The 19,603-nt window shown below is 40.9% G+C and overlaps 1 pseudogene across 1 annotated transcript in view; it reads right to left on the minus strand.

Annotated features, from left to right (window-relative positions):
• The window catches only part of LOC308095634 (serine/threonine-protein kinase PLK1-like), a 32,337-nt pseudogene extending 13,353 nt beyond the window's left edge, over positions 1-18,984 (minus strand). Inside the window, exons 1-10 of the transcript in view lie at positions 18,979-18,984; positions 18,311-18,449; positions 17,583-17,751; positions 16,957-17,167; positions 16,705-16,747; positions 14,731-14,833; positions 14,326-14,383; positions 13,580-13,657; positions 13,183-13,334; positions 11,975-12,157 (exon numbers count right to left, since the gene is read on the minus strand). The product of the transcript in view is annotated as a serine/threonine-protein kinase PLK1-like (transcript). The remainder of the gene's footprint in view (positions 1-11,974; positions 12,158-13,182; positions 13,335-13,579; positions 13,658-14,325; positions 14,384-14,730; positions 14,834-16,704; positions 16,748-16,956; positions 17,168-17,582; positions 17,752-18,310; positions 18,450-18,978) is intronic.
• Between the last annotated feature and the right edge of the window lie 619 nt (positions 18,985-19,603).

A 19,603-nucleotide genomic window follows, 5' to 3' on the forward strand; every position in this document is an offset into this window, starting at 1 on the left:
GATCATGGTAAAAGCTTTTAAGAGTATTAGTTTGCCTGCGTCTCCCTGTCAGTTATCCACAAAACCATGTATGGTTAATGTAAAGTTGAACTTGAAACTAACCGAGTCATTTATGTAGACCCAATTTATTATGACTGGTTGTATTTAAACAAGCCCTTTTTACCAACCATTCTGAAAATCTGCTTGTATAGCCATGATCTGCATACCCCCTTAGTCGCCCACTTCCTCCAATACAATCCCACCAACCTCAGAATCACTATCCCCCTTTCCGCTGCGAACCTCTCACTGCAAGGAACACATCCGACCAAAATCACCACAAAACGACGCCCAAAACATCCCAAAACGCCCAAAACATCCAAGATGACGACTGCATTTGGGGAATTTGAGCATCCATTAGAGTTTGCCATCCTTCAGGCTGCGTGCCTTCTCAAACTTGCTAATAAACCCATCACAGTATTGCATCTGCAATCCCTGGTTGGAGTGACAGGGATAACTTATCACGAAGACGATGGCGGGCATCTGTTTGGAGAATGTGCCACGATTCTGCGTGGAAATGATCCCAATAATCAACTTCCGTTAATGACCCAGAACGTGCTGCAAAAGATCGCCAATCCGTATGGACAAAACTGAGAGGAAGCCATCAACTTGGATTCGATGAGGATGAGAGGAAGCCATTAAACTTCCCATCTAAAAATGTTTTGTGCCAGGGAATTGAATTCCGGACGTGCTACATGTCAATAAAAATGATAAATGAAAAAAAAAAAAAAATATCACTATCCTCCAACACAATGAAAAATTGACTCCCAGACAGAGAAAAGAATACTTTTTTTTTTAATTATAAAAAATATAAGGTTGACACAAGACCCGAAGGTCAAGATTTCGGGCAACATGTTCAGATCGGTTAATTGAAATAGTCTTTCATTTGTACACCCGGGGGACCGTGACCATGAAAATACCTAACCCGCCTGACCATGACTTAATCGAACCATATCTTGTAGTCTGTCCAGCTTCACCATTCATAGTCCTGGGCAGTATTACTTTATACCTGGACCTATGAACCCTGGACAGACAACATTACAACATTCTTTAAACAGAATGGATTTTGGGATATGTTCATCTCTGTTGAAAGATTAAACAGATTTTCCTCTGGTGGGTGATGGGTGAAGGAAAAGAGTAAGAGGATAAAAATTAAAAAATAGATACAGAAATACTTTTAACCCTTTATTTGTATTTAAAAATAGAAATAAAAAATGATAAAAAATAATAAAGGGTAATACAAATAAAAAGCATTAAACAAAGATCCAGGGTTAGGGTTAAAGACTCCTCATTAATAAGGGTTAATGAGGAGACATTTCCTTCTCATTTCCGGAGAAGGAAATGAGGGGGATGTGGATGGTAGCATTGGGGAAAGCCTTGGTGGCTTGTTGGTGCATGGTTTTGAGTGAGTGATTGAGGGTTTGGGAGGTACCCCTTTCCCTATTATTCAATCCATATGAGAGAACTACCATGGTCACCGATGGGTATGGGTGGGGTAGTTTTTGGAGAATGGCCGTAGCATGGCACAGTGCGGCCCCCGGGTAGGTATCCACCTGCACTCTCTGATCCTTGATGCTGGGTAGCCATTTATTATTAGAGTCTCCCATGAGTAGGACCACCCGATTCCTGGTAGGACAGGGCGTGTAGGGTTCAGGGACCAGGAGGATTTATTATCATTGTGGTGGTGAGTATAAGAGGGGGCCAAGATGTTCCAGGCCAAGGCCCTGGTCTCATCAGTTAAGTACATTACCCCTAGTTAGATCCTATTTCGTAAAGGATGGGTATAGTATGTAAGGTCAGTAGGTCAAGGCCTCTTTCCTTCTTTCTTAAATCTTCTTTAATACCATCCTACATCTGGTTTCTTCTAATGGTGAGACTTTGCACATAATGAGATCTATCTGTCACTAACCCTGTCTTGTTCTTTAGAAGAGGACGACCCCTTTCCGCCCGAAAATACAAGATCAAGATGGCGCGTCGGAGTCCCGATCCGGATTTGCCCGATGACTATTATATGTGGAGGGATTTGAGTTTTTGGCAGTATAAGTATGGGGAGGAAATTGGCGATGATTTGTCCGTCTTGTCCGATGACTTGGAGACCGATGACTGGTGGCTTTGTCCCCTCTGGCTGGGGACATGCTACATGTCAATAAAAATGATAAACAATGAAAAAAAGAGGACGACGATACCAGTGACGAAAGCCTGACGAGCCTGCACTGGCTCCAGGACTTCTCCACCCTCGGTGCCAACGGCAGAGGCCAGTCACCGTCGGCCATTGGGTTTGTCTGTGGTGGCTTTGTCCCCTCTGGCTGGGGACATGGCGTCCATGGGCATTCAATCCCCTGACCCCGGTCATGCCCACACCAGCGGCTTGCAGCCGGGCCCAGCAGAGCCTCCCAGGCGTCGTGACGCACGGCGGGCTACAACACAAACGCCCATGAGAGGCCACACTACTCCTGTCCCACGCTGATCTGCATGGCCCTACAGGCCAGCGAGAAGAGAAAGCTCACACTGGCCTCTATTTACGAGTGGTTCAGTGAGAACTTCTCTTTCTACCGCTGCGCCAAAACCAAGTCCTGGCAGAGCACCAACCCTGTCTCGTTCTTTAGAAGAGGACGACGATACCAGTGGCGAAGACAATGAGGAAGCCACTCAACTTGCTTAATTCATGTATATGTCCCTTAACCCCTATCTAAAAATGTTTTGTGCCAGGGACTCTGATATCAAATTTGTGTTACCAAAAATATTTCAAAATGTGTACTTGAGTACAAAATGATTGGATCAAAATGTAACCAAAAACATTTAAGACATGTATTTGTAACAGAGTATTGCTACATTACTACGTTTTTCTATCAAAAGTCAATCAAAATGATAAACATGTTCAAACAATGTCATCTAACAATGTCATCTAAAATGTTTTGTGCCAGGGACTCATGTCAAATTTGTTACCAAAAATATTGAATTGAATTCCGGACGTGTACGAGTATTGCTACATGTCAATAAAATGATAAACAATGTTTTTTTTTGTTATGTAAAATATGTTCATGCACAATGACATCCAGTGGTAGTGAACACTTGACTGCCAATGCAATTTTATATTTGTAGCGATCAAACTAGGAGAGACAACTAAATATTTAAGCCAATTTTACTACAGCAGTTAAGTGGTCAGATTATGTTCTATTATATTAACATCATGAATTGTGCTTAACATGAATGCTGGTATACCAATCTGTATTTTAACAATGGCCTCTAAGAGGCAGGTCCAGTGCAAGACTTTCACATTAAAAACCAGAGCCATTAGAAATTATGCAGTGGGACAAATAGATAGAGGGGTGTATTTGCTGATTTAAAACCAAATTTGCCTGTAGTAGGCTTCTTTGACAGAATGAATGAATGTCATTTTTAAACTTGTACAGTGCAGATGTAAGAATCTTTCATTTTATCTTTATTCTTAACTTATCTACTGTATGTTTCACGCTTACTGCTATTGCTGCCCCAACTAACACCTGAACTTCACCATGGGGATCAATAAAGGCATATCGTTGCTGTCGGGCAGAAACCTCGTATCTCCATAATTTAACTTTGTTTTATCGCAAAATAACACCCTGCTTACTAAGCATCAAAAGTAGCAGATCCACAAGCTCGAAAAGTGACACGACACGTTTCGAGCTTATAGATCTGCTACTTTTGCTACCTTTTAATTTGCTACCTTTTGATTTGAATCCTGGTAAAGTAACAGTTTTGGACACCCGACAGACGATATCCTACTGTATCTTGTCCTAACAATACTAAAGTTAATTCGCACAAATACAGAATAGATTTTCAACCCATTTGTCAAGTGTAAATCTGATTTTGGCTTTAAGAAAAAGAAAATAAGAATCACAACAATAAAACATCCCGTGTTCACATATTGTTACTTGGGGCAATAAATGTCTTGTAAATAAAAGTTGTTCTAGTACTGAAAGTGTGGCTAGGATCCTTTATCTTATTCCAGCAAGCCAAGACTAGACAACATATCACACCACACGAAAATGGGCACACCCGAGTCCCCGCTCTATTTTTCTCACTCGTAGCCTACTGTTTCCCACATGTACTGTAACATATAATTTATTTTTTGTATTGTCATGTGTTATATTTATAAAACATTTCATTCATTTTGTCCATTATAACTATATTTTGTATATACCTATTTTGAAGGTTGTTACATTATCTAATACCTTTCATATTTATCTTGATGTAGCTGCCAGAATTGTATTGAAAATGTATATTCTGTTTCTTTTGTATGAAATCATATTCTTTTGCCATTATCCCCAAAAGATCCCCTGTTGCTGCATTAGCATGGTACTGTAAGACTTTAAAATGACTTCTCTCACGGGTATAACAATGAAGCAAATAAATGTAAAAAGCAGCACTTCTATAAATGGCTTACACAAGCAAATGACTTTGGAGTATCATTCTCAGAATATAATGAGTGGGTCAAATCATTACATTTCATATAATTTTGTGATTATCTCTCTTTCATACCTCCTCCTCCTCCTCTGTATCTGTCCCAGGTGTGCCAGGATTGTAGTTTCCATAAATCCATAAAAAAAATCCAAAAATCACAACTAGTCCATACCCGGTCGACGCATCCGTGGGGGGATATGTGCACATGATCTGGCAACCCGGGAGGCAGTAGTCCCATAGCTGGGCAGCCCCGTAACCATGGCGACATTCTTTTACACAAAACGCTAATAAACAGCTGAGATTTGGTGATATCGAAAAACGGTTGCGTTCAGATGGTAATGGTCAATGGCTGTGTGCAATTTCGGATCAAGTGCTCCAGGAGAACAGGGCATACAGTTTTGGGCTCACCACCACTGCAGAGGTTTCTCGAATTATAGGAGGATTATAGGAGGATGTTCTGGACATAGACTACAAAGCCATGAATCACCTCACTGGCCCCAGGAAGATTGTGATTGAGATAATGGAGAACCGCAATATGTAATGTTAATCACATCATTCTCCTTCAGAAGAGGGTTTTCATGTCATCTGGGAGGCTGTAACCATCTGAATCCATGCTGATGTACTGGTCGGAGGTGCCGAAAAACTGACAAGTATTTGCACCCACTTCTCCTAGTCCCGCGAGAATGGGACCAAATACTATAAAAATGGGACCCAATGCCTCCCTGCTTAGCATTCAGCATAAAGAGTTGGATTGGGGGTAAGTCCATGTGACATAGTAGCATTATGTATAGAGGGTGCACATGTACATCAAGCTGCCTCACACTACAGAAACAGGAGATACTAGGCTCCTGCCCTATGGGCCACATGGCTACTTAGCCCAAAACTAGGAGCTGCATAGGGTCATAAGCCTTTTCATCTGTGCTGGCATCAATGTAAGGGGATGTATGACAAAAGCCACAGGGTGAGACATTTTACACTGAACAGTTTTGAGAATTGTTCAGTACCTGAGGTTCCTGTTTAAAGCCAATTTTCATTGCGCTACTTTGCCATAATCAAACTCCCCCAAAACATGGCAAACCGATGATCCCGAATCTGGATGGGTTGAGGTGAGGATGTTCTTGATCGACACAGAGTGCTCCCACTGAAGTTTGACTGTCCCGGTCCTTGTCAGTTACATCCTGACACAGAAAGAAACAAATTGACAATGAGAGGACATAATCATACCAGTTAGATAATGCTGTGCAAAACGTACTGTTTATAATGGAAAGCATTTTATAATGTAAACTGCAATGAAAGGAATCATTATATTATTATACCAGTCTTAAATTAACTTTTCATGAACTGCCACATCTGGATCTGTACATTACAAGTACTGGTTGCAAAAGTGTGCAACAAATGCTTTGTAACTTGGCAGACAGATATTAAAAACAGTTTTCAGTTCAAATCAGTTTGGCCATAAGATAGAAGTAAAAGTCTGGGGAACACACTGAATAACTGTGGAAATTAGTGGCAGTCTTCATTATGGCTTAAAATAACTGAACACCTGTAACATTTACAACTAATTAAGTTACTTACAGTCCGGAGCAGGTCTTGAAGAAGGCAGAATGCTCGTTCCCCAAGATGACTGTCAGTCTCTGAAGACAAAGGCACTAGCTGTGTGTTGGCTCTGTGGTCTGGAAGACAGTGGATATAACACTAAGGAATGGATATCAACACGTATTTATAAGATGTTTAATAACTTCCCGACACTTTTTTTTATTGTACATATCCAAGACTGTATAGTACAGGAGAGAAGAGAAAATTACATTTAAGGGGAGAGTAGAGGAAAGGGGAAGACAGAAGGGCAAAGAATAGAAAAAGAGATCAAACACAAAAAGCACAGGACAGGAGTAAAAGGAGAATGGAGACAGGAGATGAGGAAAAAGTAGAGATGAGAAGAAAGAAGATTGGAAAGGCAACGGGGAGCAAGAGGAACAGAGAAAGAGGTTAGAGAGGAGTAGACTGGTAAAGGCACCCACCTTTGTCTGACATAAAAGCTCAGCAAAATGTTTGATGCCAATCATGCCGTCAACATTTCTTTTCCAGTTTCCAGTTACCTACAACACAACAAAGCAAAACAAACAAGGAGGAACTTAAATTAAGCTAGTTTATCACAACAATGTGTATGTCTTCTGCATTAAACATATTTAGACAGTCACTTCAATCTGGATACCATTAAGGACATAACTCTGCATTTAGCTAATGTTCCCTTCTAATTAGCCAAGGAATGTTATGGTAGAGAATATCAACTGGGCATTACAAAATTAGTTAACCAACAGCCCCTTGACCGAGAACGATTAATGAAGAATTAACAGGTGTTACTTTTAGTTTTTTCAAGAGTTTGGGTGTTTTAAGCCAAACTAGTTAAAACAAATTTCCAATTTCTCACCAACAGCCTCTGGAATTCAAACACATGCAACCAAAATAATATTGCGTTTTGTGTGACTGCACAAGTGGATGAGGTGGAATCAGGTGCTCTGTAACTAAACAAGACCAGGAGACCTGGTTCTGCCAGACCCAGAATAAATTCCTAGTACGTAACACACCTACAAACCACTTTATAAGTTGAAATCTGAAGATCAGAGCAGTAGCACTACGTCACGCTAAGCTTGGCCAATCGAAAAGAGGGACCGGGAGGAAAAACGTTGTACCGGGAGGAAAAACGTTGACCGGGAGGAAAAGAGGGACAGACAAAGCCTCATGTAGGCCTGACCCCCTGGGTCTGGCAAAAATAAAAGCCTGGAGATCGAGGCTAGGTGCTCTGTGAATACAATGTGGTTGCTAATGTTAATTGGTTGAAAATGATGAAAAAGCAGAGTTAAAAGGACCATAGATTGAGTTGCAACAGTTCTTTGAGATAGTGTTTCTCAAACTTTTCAGGCTTTGACCCCCTAAAATAATCATGTTTGAACTGGGGACCCCCCACGCTGACAAGCACTTGGAATTGTAGGAGTTGAGACATTAAATTTAGCTGGACTTAATGCCACAGATAAATATTGGTAAAATATTTTCACATTTTGGGTATTTTCGCAAAGCGAGGCGTTGTGAGCTTGTAGATTGGGGTAGTTTCAAAACAAATTCTATCACTCACAACAAGATTAACAGGATTGATTTATCCTAATAGCCAGCTCAGCACTGCAGCAGTGGGAGGTGGAAAGACTAGTGACACGAGGTTACAGCAGTGGTGTAAAGTAGCTAAGTACATATACTCAAGTACTGTACTTAATTTTGACATAATTAAATATTTATTATTATTATATATATAAAATATTTGGAGGCACTTTTACTTTACTGGAGTATTTCCAATTTTCAATACTTTTACTTGTACTCCACTACAAATCAGAGGCAAATATTGTACTTTTTACTCCACTACAATTATTTGAAAACTTTAGTTACTAGTTACTTAAGTATTACAAAACATACATTAATCTCTTCAGCCCTATTTAAACTTTGGCTATTTGAAAATACCGATCTACAAGCTTCAAAAGATTTTTGAAACATTTTATGATAGCCTACCTTGTGAAACAGGACACTCTGCATAATGAGTACTTTTACTTTTGGTACTTACAAGTACATTTTGATGCCAATACTTTTGTACATTTACTCAAGTACATTTTGATTACCATTGTAACAGTGTTTCTACATGGCAGTATAGATACTTTTACTTCAGAAAAGAACCACTGCAGAGGAGAGAGGTGAGGTGACAATTAAATCAACTTCTTCACGCGCAGTGTCAATGAATAAACATGTTTAAAAACCATTGTAGTCCTTTTTGTTGTTACCTAAACATGTTGTCAGATGCATGTACACATGTACAGAAAACATGATGCAACACAAACACTACTAAACACACATTACCCAGCCAGCTTGATGATGGTGATTGCTATTGGAAGCAGCTGTATAACTGCTCCTAAACTAATCTCTCAAGAACAGATTCTGCTAGTAAAAAACAGCAGAGGGCGCTTTTTCCTTATTTATTTGGCGATGGGTTCACAGATTGCTCCTTTGTCAATGCAAATGCATGGATTCTTGGAAAGAAAATCCTCAAGACTATGAATCCACACATTTGCATTGACAAAGCATTGGCAGATTCCGCCCCAGAGGTAAAATAAAAGTGCGGTGGGGCCGTGCCCTAAACTGTCTTTTTCTGAGGCAGTGCAGGCAGAGTAAACCACGCTCCGCCTGATGTTCACAAGGGCTTTGTATTTCTCCCAAGAGAGACACCGTGAAAAACTGAATGAATGACATAAAACAAATAAAATATTTTTTAACACAAGTTATAAACGTCATGAATTGTAAATCAGTCAAGCCATTTTAAATGTCCATTAAATTATCAATGAAATGTCCATATTGATGAATTGTCTGCGTTGCATAAACACACAAACAAACAACAACAATTATCATTGTACAGACAAACAAAATAAACAGGTGACATACCGTGTGCGCCTTCTGCACAGAATATCTAGGAGTGTTAAGTTATTTTTATCTTATGTATCTGTATTTATATTTTGTAGACTCTCCTTAGCATAGACAGAGCTCCTTTCAGCTCTGAAACTCTGTTTGTTCTGCCCTGCTCAAACCCAACATGTGAAGTCAATGCTGCTGTGATTGGTGTCACGTGATATCTGCTACAGCAGGCCAGTAGAAGGCACTATATCACCATACTCCATACACATACAATACAGTATATTACCCAAAATAAACAATATTCACAATTTCCATGTTTTCAAAAAAATAATAAATACCACAAAATTCAACCCAACTCTGGGACAGCTACAAGCTGTGCAATATATAATGTGTGCGTGTGTGTGTGCATGGCATATTAACGTCCTCCAAACTCAATCAATTCACTGAAAGTTTCTTCAGAAAGCGATAGATTGCTTAGATTCATGGTCAGTTTCCGATCACGTTGGGCAAGACCGTGGCTGTTGGTTGTCTAGGAAGTGACAACCGGAAATGGTTGCATTTGGCGGAAGTACCGCCCAAGGAAATGACGTTGATGCTTTACAAATCTGTTAACATTCTCCGTGAATGAAACGAGTGTTGTGATTGGTCAAAAAATATAGTTTCCGGGGGAAACGTGTACGACGGAAATGCTGTCCATTCAAGACTTCCTAGACCAGGGGTCTTCAACGTTTTCAGGCCAAGGCCCCCCTAGCTGAGAGAGAGATGAATCAGGGACCCCCTCTATATTGCATAAAATTGTGTTTAAGATAAACTTTTGCTGCTCTTTTTTCCCTCTACACCTATAACTCTTTGCCAAAAATAGCCGATCTAAAAGCTCACAACGCCTCGCAGTGAGCTTGTAGATCGTTGTGCAGTGGCGTTCCCAGAAATTACATTTAGGGCAGGCGAGATTACCCCCCCCAAGTTAACAACACAACAACACTACCTGACTACAAAACTGAAAAACGTTAATAAAAACAATAATAAGTATAATCAATGTGTGTATTTTGATTCTAAAAAAAGCAGCATTACAGAAAAGGTGAACATGATGTCCTGCACAAATTATTGACTCATTTCAACATTGCGATTACAACAGTAACAATAACAGCCAAATCAAATAGTTTTCAAGCATGTACTGATGTCTCAAAACATGAGACGACGGGGCTTGCTGCACTTGAAAATATCTATAACTGAATCGTAGTTCAGACCTTCAGTTAAATCTCTCTCAAACGCTAGGAGACACAGACTAGGCGAGAGGTTGTCATTGTACTTCTGCGTGTACTTTTTATGCCAGGTGAGTACAGGTGATGACCCCCACTCCTGGCACTCCTAGTACCCCATGAAGACCATGGCATACATGATTTGCATCACTATAGGCGCGGTTCGCTCTGCTGAATGGATACGGTAGTGATTGGCTGTCTGCCCGCGTGAATGACAGCCGCTGTCTGTCAGTCTTTTACTTTATTTTCTAGGGGTGGCGAGATTTTAGTTGGGCAGGCGGCCGCCTGCCTTGCCTCTATGGTGGGTACGCCACTGTCGTTGTGAGCTATTTTTGGCTAAAGTTCTCCTCAGAAAAGGGATTACATTACATTACATTACAGTCATTTAGCAGACGCTTTTATCCAAAGCGACTTACAATAAGTGCATTCAACATAGGTAGGGAACGAAACTACTAATCACCAGAAGTCTTAAGTGCATTTCCTGCAAAAACAAGCAACCAAGAGTATACCTAGCGCTAAGGTAAAAGTGCAATATATCAGCTACCTACTTTCTTAAACAGATGAGACAAAATAGCAAAATCAAGACAAAATAGCGAAATCAAAGCTAGTGGTTAATGTAAAAAAGAATAATCATATCATACAAAGATTTGGCGGACCCCCTGTAGTAACTCTGAGGACCCCCTAGGGGTCCCGGACCCCCTGTTGAAGACCCCTGTCCTAGACACTCGCTGCTTTAGGTCGTGACCAGGCTCTTCTCTTCGCAGATGAGTGAGGCTGGGACCGAGGCTAGTAGTTTCCGATAGGCTATTCAAGGCTGGCGGCTGCTGGCTGCTCTGTGGACATAGGGTACTCTTTTTCCATAGTATAAATTGATTGGGAACGGCTAACTACAAGATCTTAAACAAAGCCCTCTCCTGCCGACTGGCGAGTGGCGACTGCCCAGACCACCAGTCAGACAGACCATACCCGGCCGGAAACATTACATAACCATCTCTAACATAATGTCAAAACCTATGCATCTCAGACTAATAATGGCAATTCCAATACATATCATTTAGCTTATCCACCAAACTTCATGAAGGGGAAAAGTACCTTGTGCAAGTTACAAAGCGCGCAAGCTGTAGGCTTGTAAATACTGTAAAAGTATCAATACTGCAATGTAGAAATACTCTGTCACAATTACAAGAATTCAAAATTGACTTGAGTAAAAGTACAAAAGTATTGGTGTCAAAATGTACTTAAAGTACTAAAGGTAGCCTACTCATTAGTTTTAGATAATAATTTAGAATGTATTGAAATCCTTGGAAAATAGCTGATCTACAAGCTCACAACGCGTCAACGCGTTGTGAGCTTGTAGATTAGCTATTTTCTAGTCTGGGAGACGTCGCCTCAGAGCCTGTACAGCAGGGGCGCGGCCACTGCGTTCTGATTCAAATCAAAAGCCAATGAAGAAAAGGGGGCGGGATCCACATGCAGCGGGTGTTGCATGTAAATAGGAGCGACGGGAAGCCATTGTTGTGTACTGCTGTTTGCCTCTCGTCGGACTGTTTAGACGAGTTGCACAGCTCTCAGACCGGTAAGAGGCGTGTCCGCTCAGATTCTGAGCGTAAGCTACATCCCGCGCACAAATACCAGGGCTCTGGCCCAGAAGTTCCTCGCCCCTCCCGTTTGTCTGCGAGAGCTGGCGAAAACTTCTGGGAACTCAGATTACTCCCAACTAGGAGTGTGTGAAGCCTACATGTGTGTTGTTGGTCTGACATTACTCTTTGGATGCAGTGAAGTTTACCAACCTGGAAGAAGTTAATCTGGACTGTGCCGTTCGACAGGTGCAGCACGATGGCACTCTTGGTCCTGAACCAGTGAGAGAGGTAGGGCAGGCGTGCCAGCTCGTCACCGTCTCTACGTGCCATGTTGCTACCGGCCTTGAGAAGGTGCTCGCTCATGTAGCTACGGAAGTACTTGAGCAACGTTATCTGCAAGAGAGGTAATAAACAAAGTGATAAGGATTAACAAACATAAAAAAGGAGGCAGTGAGACAGAAAAGTGTAAAGACTTCCACAGATCAAGCTGTAATGCTAGTGCTACTGTGCTACGACTCCTATAAGTGTGACTACGCCAAGAGATCAGGATAGCATGAGATCTCAGCTATAAAAGTTGCTCCAAGCATGGAGGAAATGACTGAATTTAACTCCTTTCCCACTGTCAGTAGACGAGTATAAGTGAGTATATAGTGTTGAGCCTAGTGTACTTTCAAGCCAGATCATAATATGGGGTGCATGGGCACAAAACTCGCCACAGGAGCCAATAATATCCGGCAATACAAATAAAAGGATCTGTCATCTGATGTTTCATCAAATAAGTGTATGTCTCTCTTTCCCACAGACTCACTCCCCGCCACACACTTTACTTGCTGTGGACCCAATAGCAAATTACAAAGTACATTTAAACTCAAGTACAATTTTGAGGTATTCATTACTTTACTGGAGTATTTCCCAGTACTTTTACTCCACTACATCTCAAAGGCAAATATTGTACTTTCACTCCACTACAATCATTTGAAAACCTTACTAGTTATGTTGTAGATTTTGATTACTACAAAAGATACATTAACCACTTCAGCCCTATATACATTTCGGCCATTTGAAAATAGCCGAGCTACAAGCTTGTAGATCTGCTATTTTCAAAAGATTTTATACATTTTATTCATTTAAAAAAATCTGAAATGGGACATTCTGCATAATGAGTACTTTCAGTACATTTTGTTTGCCAATACTTGTACTCAAGTACATTTAGAATTCTGGACTTTCACTTGTAACAGAGTATTTCTATATTGCAGTATTGGTACTTTTACTTAAGTAAAACATTTTCCACCACTGCCTTAAATACATCTGGCTCCCTGTTTTTGGCTCCATGCCCACCAATAGCTGAGTTAGTAACATCTTAAATGTTTAAAAAAAAAGATATATATGCTGGGTCAGAGACAGAGACAACTATTGACCTTCTTGGTGAGCGTGGCAGGGTACGAGCATACACTGATGTAGCTCTCTGCATTGGTTTTGTCAATGTACTGCAGGCTTTCTCCATCAGTGAACATCAACCGTGTGTAATCGTTGACGAGCACACCCACGCTGTTGTCACACAGCTGGTAGCCTGGAAAAACCCCATCAAAACTTTTAAAATACACCAAGCTAGGAAGAAATGGCAGAAGGCAAGTCTACATAGACACTGCACATTATTGCAGTACTGTTAGTCACATCATGCGACTAGTTATTCTACCCCTGCAAACAGTTGCATACAAATTCTCTGTTGCAAGAGGCTTTAACTGATATGATGTGAAGGCAGAATAAAACATTTAGAAAATAAATATTTCCCCAAAATGCAGAAGTGTGCCTTACCTAGCCCGTATTTATCAGAATAGTCGACCCCTTTGCTGATCCAGAAGATGGGGATGCACGCGGGGTCTTCTGCCTTTTCTGAAAGTTCACACAAACAAAATGATTGTCAGTGTCAGAGGTGGCTTCAGTAAAAGTAGCAATACCACAATGTATAAATACTCTGATTCCATTCCAAGTAAATGCCTGCATTCAAAAAGTTTGACCAATAAGAAAACTTCTCGAAATTGTTCCGATCTACAAGCTATTGAGCTATTTTGAAATTGACAAAGTATAAACTAGGGCTTAAAGGTAGGTAAGTGATATTTTTTGGTAATTTATTTTTGTTTTGTTAAAAATAAAAAGGTTAAAGTACTATATTCTGATAGTAATTATTGCTACAGAACGTTTGTTCGGTCACAGGGGTCTCTCCAGCTCTTTAGTAAACAGAATATAGTACATTTTCAGGTAGGTGACAACATTTAAGCCAATCAGGAGAGAGCACTGAAAAGACATTTTCTGTTTAATAAAGAGCTGGAGAGACATGGGAGACTCCTTTTACTGAACAAACACTCTATAGCAATGAGTACTATCAGAATATAGAGCTATAACACTTATTTTAACCAAAGTAAATCACTTGCCCTACCTTTAAGTGTTTCCTTTTGTAAATAATTGAAATCCACAAAGTAACTTGTAAGGGTGCGGTCACACCAAACTTTCATTCTGCCTATGCGGCGGATTTTGTCAATGGGAACGAAGTGGTTTGTTGCCATTCGCGGAGTACCGCAGAAAAGAAACACTGTTCCCGCTGAAAAGCATTGGCAGAATCTGCCGCATAAGCAGAATTAAAGTTCGGTGTGACCGCACCCCAACTCAAATTTTTAAATAATTGTAGTGGAATAAAAGTTCCAATATTTGCTTCTGCGATGTAGTGGAGTAGAAATATCAAGTATTGTAAAATACATATACATACTCAAGTAGAGGAAAAGTACCTCAAAACAGTACTTTAGTAAATATACTTCAGCTTCTTTGCACCAATGGTCAGCATTCACAATGTTATCACAATTCACAAAGATAAGTTCAGTGATCAGCTGAGAGACACACGGCCAGTCGCAGCTTGGGGTGGAATCTGAACACAGACATTTGAGAGGACATGACAAAGTGTTTGCTCTCACCTTCGCATCGGATGGCTCTGTTGCAAGGAAAGCTGTGATTTGCTGTAACATGTCAGTCAGGTTGCAGTCTGGTCCCTCTGGTACATTCCTGCCCGCAATGTCCCTGAGAATACAGAACCAGAACTCACTTGTAAAAATCAATCTGTACTAGACACTGGGAGCTGTCCAAGAGCCAGTGGAGAAACCCCTCAACATATAGTTGCCGTCAGGCGGAATATTTTAATTTGTGAGTCGTAAATGAATGCCCTACTTTATCATACTACAGCGATACACAAGCTCGAAGCGACGCGTTTTGAGCTTGTAGATCTGCAACTTATGTCCCAAAAGTAACAGTCCCAAAAGTAACAGTTTTGAACATGTGACGTTTTCACCCGACAAACTATATTAAAAGCAAAACCTCCCATCGATGCTGAAAAAAGTCATGTTTATTCTGAAATGGCACATGTTTACCACTCAATATTCAGAACTTATAAAGAACTAGAAAAAGTGCTCCTCGGAGCACAAGTCTCCGCCAGGTCAGGTAGGTTATTATGGCCTCCTGGTGGCGCTATAATAGGCCAATGTGAAAAGGGTGCCATTTATTCCTAGGCTGTGCACTGCAATCGGACACTGCATTCATGATTTGAGGCATTTTGTTCTAAAAATGTGTTTTGCTAAATTTGACCTGCTGGTGGCGCTATAACAGGCCAATGTTAAAAGGGTGGCATTTGTTCCTCAACGTAGTGCAAATGTGCATTCAAAGTTTCACCACAATCGGACGCTGCATTCATGATTTGCGGCATTTTGTTCAAAACGGGCCACTCCTGCAAACATTACATGTCAATGTTAGCCAATCAGGATGGAATATGAAAAATCAAACAGATCCGTCTTGATCACATGACTATAGAGATCATGTGTACCTATTTGCGTGAATTTGGATCAAATCTGAAGGCTTAATATCAAAAAATGTGTTTTACATAAGTCTTCCTCCTGGTGGCGCTATAAAAGGCAAATGTGAAAAATGCAGGGCAACGGTTTTTCCTTGGCCTCTAGAGAGTGTGCATACAAAGTTTTACACCGTGCAGTTATAGGTAAAAACACGAATCGGCCTGTTACAGCGCCACCATGAGGCTGATTTGAACATTTTCAAATGGCATTTCTTCCTCTGCCTAATGGGAATGTGTGAGCAAAATTTCACGGAAATTGCATGCTGTGTTCATAATTTGAGGCATTTTGTTCGAAACGGAGTACTCCTGCAAACTTTGACAGACAATTTTTGCCAATCAGGATGGAATATGAAAAATCTGAAATGAGACGTTTCTTTTAATGACTATAGAGATACTGTGTACCGATTTGGGGGATTTTTGGCCAAAATCTGTAGGAGTACTGTCCAAAAATGTGTTTTGCACAAATCGGCCTCCTGGTGGCGCTATAAAAGGCCCATGTGAAAAATTTGGAGCAGAGGTTCTGCTCTGGCATCCAGGGAGTGTGTGTGCACAGTTTCGCTGCAATCAAGCCAACGGTGCCAGAGATTAGCTGTCCACAAAATGACAGAATGACACACGGACACACGGACACACGGACGGACGGACAGACAGGGGGTAAAACATACTCTCTCGCCATGCCTTTCGGCCTGGCGGAGACAATAACACATGGCATATACTGAGAGACTACCCTCTACTACAGCACCATCCCAATCTAGCACATTTAGCACATTATGCTTGAAAGCAATTGCTGTGAGTGTTAGTCAATAATATAATTATACTTAAAAAACGTTAACCCCCTCATGTAGGAAAAATATCCCATTTCGATGTGTTGTTTCACGCCACAGTTAGTAAGTTAGCTCATTACTTTCCTGGTGGTAAGTCTGTTAAGTATGTTGGCAGATGCAGAAACATGAATTATCCTACTAGTCAAGTCATTTTTCTGTTTCGTTTCTTCTCTTGCCTAATCTAGCCTAAAAGTATGCTGTAGTAAAGAACAGTGATGTCTCACCTTGTTGCAGGGTCATTCTTCACCTGCACCTTTTCTGAACCTCCTGGAAAAATAAGAAAACATTGGTCAGGACCAACCTTTCTCTAGCACATGAAGGTAGTACTTTGTTTCATGATGTGTTGTTGAGTACAGTTTCTACCATTGAGGAACAAAATACCTTTGTTGTTGAGCGAGGTGAGCGGGTTCGAATCCCGAGCCCCATGACCTTGGATGCGTGTCACTCCCCGTCTCCCTCTACTGTGGTGTGCCGACGTAACCAGGGGATGGTATAGTTGTTCTTCTTGATCCGGTTCTATGTCTCCTTCAGACAGGACGTCTCAAATGGAAGCGAGTGACCAGACGTCCACCTCGAGCCTGTGGCCCTTCTTGCAAAGCACTTCAGGGGCGATGTAGTTGGGTGTTCCACACTAGGTCTTCTTCCTCTCGCCATCCAACTCGATCTTAGTTGCCAGGGTTTGGTCCCCTTGTGGAGAGATATAAAGATTCACGTTAGCTTTCATTCAAATAAGCCCATGCTTACAACTTTATAAGTAGTATTGGAAACCATTCATGTTGCGAGTTGGGGTGTGCCGTGGTCTGTTAAGAGGACAAACAGGCTTGTTGTCATAACGAAAAAAAGATAGGGATCCCCACTGTTCTTTGAACACTGTGCTGGACCAAATATTTAAGTGAAAATAAGGGAATCCCATATTTTGTTTAACCAACAAGAACGTTTTGCCCATACAAGGGCTTCATCAGAAACAGGATGAAGCCCTTGCATGGGCGAAAAATTGTTCTTGTCGTTTAAATAAAATATGGGAGAGCAGTATATCGTGTTGTGTCATTAGTTAACAATCTATGGGTGGCCCGGGATGTGTCACAGCATGCAATTAACTTACCTATTTTGACCATCATGTCGTCGCTGAGGAAGATGTTTCCCAGCTTTAGATCTCTATGGATGACTCTGTTGTTGTGGAGATACCTGCAGCCGTTCAGCAGCAGCATCATGAAGTAACGTGCCTCTGGTTCAGTCACTGCCTTTCGGCGCTTGTGTAGTTCCGGCAGAGACTGTAAATAGAACACAAGACAATGTTGGCATTATTATTATAACCCTCAGAGGACAAGGGATTTACAAATCCAATTTAAAAAAAAATCACGATGAAGATTGTGGTTTGTTTAAGTGAAGCCATTTTGAAAACATAGCCAGTAGGCTTTAAATAAATAAAATACAGTAGGCTACATCAGGGGTTCTTACAGTGGGGTCCTTAAGGGGGTCCCCAGATAAAATATTTGATAGTTAGGATTAGGAACCAAATGGACCCTTATGGGGCTGCAACTCTGAGAAGTCTCAAGAGTTATGGTGGTCCATGGTCCAATGCAGGGGTTCTCAAAGTGGGGTCCGGGGACCCCCCAGGGCCCTATATACACACAGCCATTTAGAAAAATAAAGTACTGAAAATTGGAAATACTCCAGTAGAGTAAAAGTACCTCAAAATTGCAGTGGGCTACTTGAGAGTAAATGGCATGTACTTAGTTACTTTACACCACTGGATAAAAGTCAGACTCAAATAAAAACACACATGATTGATAGTCCTGATCCAAGGCTATAAACAACAAATCTACAAACCCTCCATCTGCAGATCTCCAGGACCACGAACACGAAGTCGTCATCCTCGAAGAAGCCGTTGAAGCCCACGATGTGCGGGTTGTCCAGGGCCAGGGCTCTTGTGGATGGCGATCTCCGAGGTCATCTTCTCTCTCTGGTGCTGCCAACGAGTTGAAAAAAGCGTTTAAATCGCTTATCTACTAACTAGTAACTAGATTTTTCAAATAATTGTAGTGGAGTAAAAGTATAATATTTGCCTCTGAGATGTAGTGGAGTAGAAGTAAAAGTATTGAAAATTGGAAATATTCCAGTAAAGTAAAAATACCTCAAAATTGTACAGTACTTGAGTAAATGTACTTAGTTACTTTACACCACTGCAGAGGAGACAGAGGCGAGTCAGGTGACGAACAATAAAAATGGTTTAAAAACCATTACAGTCCATTACCTAAAAATGTGGTCAGATGTTCACATGTACAGAAAACAAAACAAAACATGATGCAACACAAACACTACTAAACACACACTTTTTCCCTCCTTCCCAGCCAGCAGCTGTGCAGCGTGTGTGTGTGTGTGTGTGTGTGTGTGTGTGTGTGTGTGTGTGTGTGTGTGTGCGTGCGTGGCATGCAAAAACGAGCTCCAAACTCAATTAATTCACTGAAAGTTTCTTCAGAAAGCGATAGATTGCTTACATTCATGGTCAGGTTCCAGTTGGCTACTCCAGTCTGACTGCTAGCTGCTCTGTGCACATAAGGTACTCTTTTTCCATATTACACATTGATAGGTAACAGCTAACTACAAAACCAAAAACAAAGCCCTCTCCTCCTACCCACTACCCAGGCCAGACCGTACCCGGAAACATAACCATCTCTAACATAATGTATAAACATTATGCATTTCTGACTTATAATGTATTCTAGGATCATTCCAATGCATTATCATTAACTTATCCAGCAAACGTCATAAAGGGGAAAAGTACCTTATGTAAGTTATAAAGCACGCAAGCTTTTGGGGCCCTCTAACGTGACGGGGTCTCTGACCCAAACCTATAAAAATACGTTTTTTTTTTCTTTCTTTTTTTTAAATAGCAGAACTACAAGGACATGTTGTGAGCTTGTAGGCATTTCCAAAAATGTTTGGCATTTCTGATTTAAAAAATAATAATATATATTTCCTTTTTTTCCCTTAAAGAAAAAAAAATGAAAATAGTTTTAACAATACTAAAGTTATTTATTTGCGACCCCGACAAATTGGGTGGTCCGTGACACCAAATTGGGGAGCGACCCCACGTTTGGGAAACACTGTTGGACCGAATTG

Source organism: Gymnoscopelus braueri (genome assembly GCF_963280865.1).
Source record: "Gymnoscopelus braueri genome assembly, chromosome: 11".
In the NCBI taxonomy this organism is placed as follows: Eukaryota; Metazoa; Chordata; class Actinopteri; order Myctophiformes; family Myctophidae; genus Gymnoscopelus; species Gymnoscopelus braueri.